Genomic DNA, 7,883 nt, shown 5'->3' with positions numbered 1-7,883 from the left:
GGCAGACACAGAGGGTCGGTTCAAAGCACATTGGGAAGACTGATCCCAAGACCCCTCAGTCCACACTGGCAGTCAAATGCTCCTCCCTGACATCAGAAAAAGAAACAATTTATTTTCTTCAGATACTGAAACAGAACTTTTCTAAGCTCCAGGACACTGGATAATGCTGCTTATGCAAAGACAGTATTTAGTGAAAGCCAATTTACTGAGCAGGGAGATCAGCGGATTCTTTCTCCCTCTTGGCTCCCAGAATGCTGGGATCAGCTTGTAGTCTTAGGAGATTGGCGACCTCTTTTTGGAGAGGATCTGCAGATACCAACATTTTCAGGGTTTCCTCAGGTCCAGGAGTGCCAGGCTCCTGTGGACTCTTCCTTTGGGGAAGCAAAAGAAGACTCCATCTGTACACACAGAATGCATTAATTATATTTTCTTATTTTCTGTTTTCTTGACGCTCTAGCATCTAGTCTATACTGGGAAAAGATTGTCTTTCCCAGGACCAGCCAATTAAACTACCAATTCAGAACCCATACTCCTAACCACCTACTTTATCTAGCTCTGATACTGTAGGAGACAATACCGCCCTTCCTTAATCACCACAGGGTGAGGTACTAGACAACTAGAAATGGCCCCTATGCCCCAGAGCCTGCTGAAGCTATTAACGCTGGGCAGCCTAAGCCTGCCTGCCCTGCCTGCCCTTGCTGTCCCACAGAGACTACAGCAGAGGATCCTGCCCGTGCCTTCCCCTCTCCTGCCTCTGCCTGGGGCGTCCCTGTGCCTCCTATTTCTAGGGATCTATGAGTTTGAATGGGACAGTCACTTCCATGTCTCCAGGTCTTAACATCCCTGGTTAAAACAAATTCTGAGTACATTTTAAAACATAAGGCTTCCAATGTAATCTTTAAAACCCTTATATGGACAATTTTAAACATATATGTAAATAAACATGAATATAACCAACCCCTGTATATCTATAACCCTTCAGAACAACAAGAAACACATGGACAATTCTGTTGTATTATGGCTAAAAGGTAGCCATGGACACGAAATGAAGACAAGAAGTCTTTGGAATAAGTGATCCCATCACAATGAATCAATTTTCCATTGGAACATATTTTTACAAAGTCACTGTTTTGAAAATATTTAGCCATGAATTGAAACAGAGTCTGTAAGGTTTTTTTTCCCGGTCTAAGGCGAACAGCATTTTAAAGAATGAACCAGGACACAACTACAGCACAAGAAAAAAGTATGATAATTAAGTTTACACATATGTGTGACTACTCTAACAGAAAACATGTAAAGAGCATTTGTTTTGATTTATATATCAATCTGTACTGTTTAATTTTTTGTGTCATAAATGCTCTTATTTAAAAAAACAGGACTAGTTAACAGTGTCAATTACTAGTAATTCATGGTATAAATAATTAAACAAAGAAGTATTCAAAAATTATAACTGTTTTCAATAAAGTTTTATTTTACATCATTTTTTTTTACTTACTCAGAAATTGCCCCCCAAAAAATGCAGAGATTTCCCATGTAGCTGCAACCTAGTTTCATCTCTTATTAACATCTTCTATCAGTGTGTCTCACATGGCTTATTAATATCTTACATAATTTGTCATAGTTAATGAACCAATACTGATAGACTATTATTAACTAAAGTTCATATTTCATTTGGATGCCCTTGGTTCTGTCTTACTCTGACCCAGGATCCCATCCAGGATCACGCATGACATGTGGTCATCACGTCCCTGTGGGCTCTTCCTGGCTGTGACAGTGTGTCAGGCTTTCCATGTCGTGATGACCTTGATAGTACTGAGGAGGATTGGTCAGGAATTTTGTAGAATGTCCCCCATTGTCACTGCATGTTCTCAAGGTGAACTGTCACCTTTTATGTTCACTTGAATCATTTGGAAGAGCTACTGTTTGTCAGGTTTCTCCACTGTGAAGTTATTTTTCCTCCTTGCCCATACTGCATGTGTTCTTTTGGAGCAAGTCACTGTGCAGAGCCCACACTTACGGAGTGAGGAGTTGGCTCCACATTATTGATGGCTGAGTGTCTACATCAATTACTTGGAATTCTTTTGCAAAGGAGATTTCTATGCAACTCTGTTTTCTTATTCACCTGTGTATACAAATACAGACACCTAGATAATTACTTTCAGCTTTAATTATTATTCAACACTACAATTCATTCCTGTGTTGGCCATCAGTAGCTGTTTTTATTGGCTATTATTTTTCTTTGATATATTTTAATTTTTTTTAGTACTTACTTTCTGATACTTCAAGATTATCCCGACTCCTATATTTACTGTCCCAGTTCTAGTATCAGACATTTCTTCAAAGAGCCTCATTCCTTTCAGAATGGTAGGAAAACTTACATCTGGCTGCCGAATGAGCACATTGTTGAATGAGCACTTGTTCCTCATTAGCAATGCTAGGAAGTATATGTGTGTGTGTAACCTACCTATACACACCTAATTATAAAGTTTTCTATGTAGAACTGTGTGTATCTATATTAAACTAAACATAAGTTTACGTTCATGTCTCCACCTCTGATCTAATAGCACATGAATCATTCTAGCCTTCTCCCCGTGCTAATTTGTAACCTCCCACTTCAACAGTGAGAAACCTGGTTACTACCATCTGCGACTTATGTAAGTCATTGTTTTACTCCAGATACAGATACTGTGGTTTTACAATTGTTCACAATTGCTTCTGTTGGAAAGAATTTTATAAAATAGAATCCAGTGATGAAGTATAGTTTGTTTGCCTTCAGCATACGGATTCTATTAATTTTCAAAGTGACTTAGGTCAACACCATTTTCCCTACACCTTCAGTGAGTTTTTTCCTACATTTGTGTCTTAGTCTGTTTTGTGCTTCTGTAACAGAATACCTGAGGCTGGGTAATTTATAAATAAAAAAGGTCCTTTTGGCTCACAATACTGGTGGCTGGAATGTCTGAGATTGGGCAGTTGCATCTGGTGGAGTCTCAGTCTTTTTCACCTCATGGTGGAAAGTGGAAGGGGAGCAAGGGGTGCACCAGAGATCACATAGCAAGAACGAAAGCAAGAGGGAAGCCAAGGAACCCAGACTCTTGTTAACTACCTACTCCTGCAGGAATTAATCCATCCCTGTGAGAGCAGAACTCACTCATCCCCATGGAGAACATTAATCTATTCATGAGGGATCCGTCCCCATGACCCAAACACCTTCCACTAGGCCCCACTGCCCCACACTGCCACACTGGGGGTCAAATTTCAACACGAGTTTTTGCAGGGACAAACCACATCCAAACCACAGTAATTTGTAGCATAGTTAAATTATTTTTCACATGATGTATTCTGTCCTGGGATACTCCACATCCTGAGTAATTTTATTTAATTTGAATAGAGTTTGATTTACCCATTTGGTTGTAAAATTGTGCGTATTTTGACCAGTGCATTGTGGTAGGTATCCCACTATTAAAGTATCATATGAAATGCTTGAAACCCCCACCCCATGGAGCCAATGGTTTCCCATCTGTGTAGTTTGCTTTCTGCAGTGTCTCATTAAATGAGGTCACACTGTGTGTATTCTCCTCAGACTGTCTTCTTCCACTTAGCAATGTGCATACAAGATTCACTCATGTCTTTGTGTGAGTTGATAGCTTGTTCCTTTCTATGGCTAAATAGTATTCCATTGCATGAATGTACCACAGTTTGGTTATGCATCTTGGGGAGCAAAACCTACCTCTTCTAACTTTGTTCCAGGGTTGGAGACCTTCAAATTAACTGACAATAGATACATTAGTAGGAGAGACAATACTTGGCTTCTTATTCCACAAGTATCATTGTGGGACAAAATTCATCAGATGGCAGGATCCAGTTTACAAAGAGGTAAAAATAGCCCAAAAACAAGAAACAAGACTAGAATCTGATAACCCACAATAACTATAGCTTTCCTTAAAAAAAATTTTTTTTTCAAGACGGGGTCTGGCTCTGTCACCCAGGCTGGAGTGCAAAGGTGCAACAATCTCGGCTCACTGTAACCTCTACCTCCGTGGTGCAAGTGATCCTCCCTCCTCAGCCTCCTGATTAGCTGGGACTACAGGCACATATCATCGTGCCCATGTAATTTTTATATTTTTGGTAGAGACGGGGTTTCCAACATGTTGCCTAGGCTGATCTAGAACTCCTGGCCTCCCAAAGTGCTGGAATTATAGGCATGTGCCCCCATGCCCGGCCAAGTTATAGTTTTCCATTGAAACATAAAATTATTCTCTGTAGTAACCATCATTTTTGACCATAATCAAAGTAAGACTATTCTTGTTTTAAATCTAAGTATAGTTTTGTTAGATTTTGCTTGATTATTTACGTAAGTGCAGCAAGAACAGGAGACGACCACATAGGTGCTTTCAAGTTTCTTTGCTGGAAGTTTTCATACAGAATCTCAGATTTGACTTTTAAAGGCCTCATTCAGGCTAAAAACCAAGCTAAGAACATACTATCAAATTTCAGCTGCAGTCCTTATAGCTTTGTGTGAATTCCTCTCTTCTTAAGTCCCCCCAAATATCCCTAAATTCCTGGGCCTACCAGGAAATGACCTTCTTTACTAACCTGTAAGGCTGTGAACCCTGTAATGTAAGTATCAGGCTGACTTTTCTCAGAGTGCTGTTGGGAACGAAGTTTTTGGTGTTCTAAAAAAAAAAAAAGAATTAACATGGGAACAAATAATCTCTTAGCAAGGCGAGCTTTACTTTCTGCAGAAAGGGTGCTACTCAATAGCTGTCCAGCCACAAGAGCACACCGAACAAAGGAGACAGAGTTACTTATAACCTGATGTGTCTACCCTACTGCTGTGTCCAGTTACCATTGGCTGGAATAGGACCTCACATTTTACACTTTACCCAATTGGCTATTAGTTTAAAACTTTCTTAATTAGGTAAGGGGAATAGAACAAAGAAAGAAAAGGAAGTTGCCAGGGATAGTTAAGGAAGCATCTCCAAATAAGGAATGGCATACACTATGGGCTGGGGCTTGTCTAGTTCTTTCCAGGCATGCCGGAGCAAGCTAGGACAACTGATTTGGAACACACACACACACACACACACACACACACACACACACACAAATAGTGGATAGCAATCTTATAGTAAGAAATTGTGACTTTTTACAATCTTTGAAGAAGAATTTTCCCATTTCTCACAGTGCTTTGTAAGCATTGTCTCCATAATAGTCAACCTTACTTCCTTAAAATTGCTGGTCATAACTGATCTTAGGTACACTTCTAAAATATGATGTTCCAGTAAAAATCTTGATAATATAACCAAATTTTCCAATTATGTCCTGTTATAAGGTGAACAGATTCTCACTGGACTTTTGCTAATAACTATATCATCATGAAAAAAAGAGTATTCAGTAAGAATTTCAAAATTCTGGAGAGATTAGGCAGCGAAAAAAATGTAAACGCTTCATTTCTGTTTACAAAAGTATAATCTACAAAATTGTTGTAAGTTACAGTTAAATTAAGAGAAAGAGATTTCTTAAATTCAGAAACTAGAACATTAAAGAACCAGCAATGCTCTAAAAAGCTATAAAATTATAATCAATTTTCATCAGTTCATTCAGTGCCACGTAATCAATTCCAGTCTTGCTGGATCTTGGGTTAGCAGTCTCATGACCCCATCAATTTCTCCACCAGGCTTCTGGAGATCTTCACTGAGTCAAGTGTATGGTCTTAAAGTTATTTAAGCAATATCATGAGAAGTCTTTAACCAGAGTACCTGTCATACTCTTTTCCATGAGTCTCAGAGGGAGTCCTGTATCGGAGATGAACATTCTGACCTGTAGCTGATCGGAGGAGCTTTCAGGAAAGCATCAGGGGGAAATAATATCTAAATGACAAAGAGTATGAAATGGCTGTGATTATACCACAGTTGACAAGGATATTTGATTTTTTCTGTGGCATACAACATTTATTTATTTATTTATTTATTTATTTAGAAACAGAGTCTCGCTCTGTCACCCAGGCTTGAGTACAATGGCGTGATCTCAGCACACTGCAAGCTCTGCCTCCCAGGTTCACGCCATGCTCCTCCCTCAGCCTCCCGAGTAGCTGTGACTACAGGTGTCCGCCACCACTCCCAGCTAATTTTTTGTATTTTTAGTAGAGATGGGGTTTCACCGTGTTAGCCAGGATGGTCTTGATCTCCTGACCTTGTGATCCACCCACCTCGGCCTCCCAAAGTGCTGGGATTACAGGCATAAGCCACTGCACCCGGCACAACATTTAAAATAATAATTGGAATTATGACTCATAACTCTATACTGGCATATAGCATGGATAAGGAGGACATTGACAAATTTCCAGGAACTTTATATAATTTCTGAAAACAACATTTTAGTGATACAAATATAACACAGGGAAGGTTAGATATCTCTTTTTATTTGTATTTTTTGTAAGGTTTTCCTTATAAAAAATACATCCTACTTTACTTGTGAATCATGCCCTACTTTTCTTGCATGCTTTGCATAGAGTTGTTTCTAGTTATTCTATTGCTTCTAGTAGTTTTATTTACACATATTGATTATAATTTTAATACTTAGTAATCTTTTATTTTCCAGAGAAAACTAACAAGTAAACAGTTATAAACTGTCATATATTAGCATTCCATAGTAGGTTAGAAAATGTATGAGTATACCATCTCCCAACATCTACATGGATGTGTTTCCTCATCGTACAATTTCTCATTGTGGTAGACAAAAACATGTTTATTAATGGTCCAAAATATTTTTAGTCTCTCTGTAAAAATAAGAAGCGAAAATTATATAAACTTGAATTATTTATGTTCAGTAATTAATGTTTTAGTATTGTATCTTATTTATAAATGGTCTAGATATTTAATGCAAATCTTTTACTTAGCTTAACTTTAAGGTTAAAAATTACCAAAAGTATTTTGGAAACTACTATTAAGCAGATTTACAGTAAACAAATTATTTTTGAAATAATGTTTTTCGCTTTTCACAAGATGGCACCGAAAGTGAAGAAGGAAGTTCCTGCCCCTCCTAAAGCCAAAGCCAAAGCCAAAGTTTAAAGGCCAAGAAGGCAGTGTTGAAAGGTGTCCACAGCAACATACAGAAAAGAAGATCCGCATGTCATTCACCTTGAGGTGGCCCAAGACACTGCGACTCCGGAGGCAGCCCACATATCCTCGGAAGATCACCCCCAGGAGAAACAAGCTTGACCACTATGCTATCATCAAGTTTCCGCTGACCACTGAGTCGGCCATGAAGAAGATAGAAGAAAACAACATACTTGTGTTCATTGTGGATGTTAAAGCCAACAAGCACCAGATTAAACAGGCTGTGAAGAAGCTCTGGGACATAGATGTGGCCACAGTCAACATCCTGATTCGACCTGATAAAGAGAAGAAAGCATATGTTCGACTCGCTCCTGATTATGATGCTTTGGATGTTGCAACAAAATTGGGATCATCTAAACCGAGTCCAACTGACTAACTCTAAATATATGTATATCTTTTCACCATAAAAAAGAAATAATGTTTTTCATAAGAATGACAACTTAATTAGAATCAAATTTAAAAGCTTTAAGATTTTACGTTTCTAGTAAGTATAATATTAGCTTATTTGAGTAGAACTCAAGCAGAATAGGAATTTATGTTTGTTTTATATTCGATAGTGGTAACTTTGAAGACATAGTTGTTTTATTACACCAAAAATATTATATTAACCTTATTTAACTAAGTTTCATCCAAATCGTGTTAACTTAAAAAACATTTGACCAGTTCCTATATTTCTAGGAGTTTGGTGAATATTTATTTATAAATGCTTATGTTTTTCCAAGCCAAGTTAGAATAGAACACTTTTAAAGAATTTTATAAATG

At 38.1% G+C, this 7,883-nt stretch overlaps 1 pseudogene; it reads left to right on the top strand.

The window, feature by feature from the left end:
- The first annotated feature begins 7,007 nt into the window (after positions 1 to 7,007).
- On the top strand, positions 7,008 to 7,640 carry LOC144333930 (large ribosomal subunit protein uL23 pseudogene; annotated as a pseudogene).
- The last annotated feature ends 243 nt before the right edge of the window (positions 7,641 to 7,883 follow it).

The sequence above is a fragment of the Macaca mulatta genome, chromosome 13 (genome assembly GCF_049350105.2).
Source record: "Macaca mulatta isolate MMU2019108-1 chromosome 13, T2T-MMU8v2.0, whole genome shotgun sequence".
NCBI classification, from domain to species: domain Eukaryota; kingdom Metazoa; phylum Chordata; class Mammalia; order Primates; family Cercopithecidae; genus Macaca; species Macaca mulatta.
The sequence above is the reverse complement of the archived record's forward strand: the minus strand, read 5'-3'. Positions and strand labels throughout refer to the sequence as shown.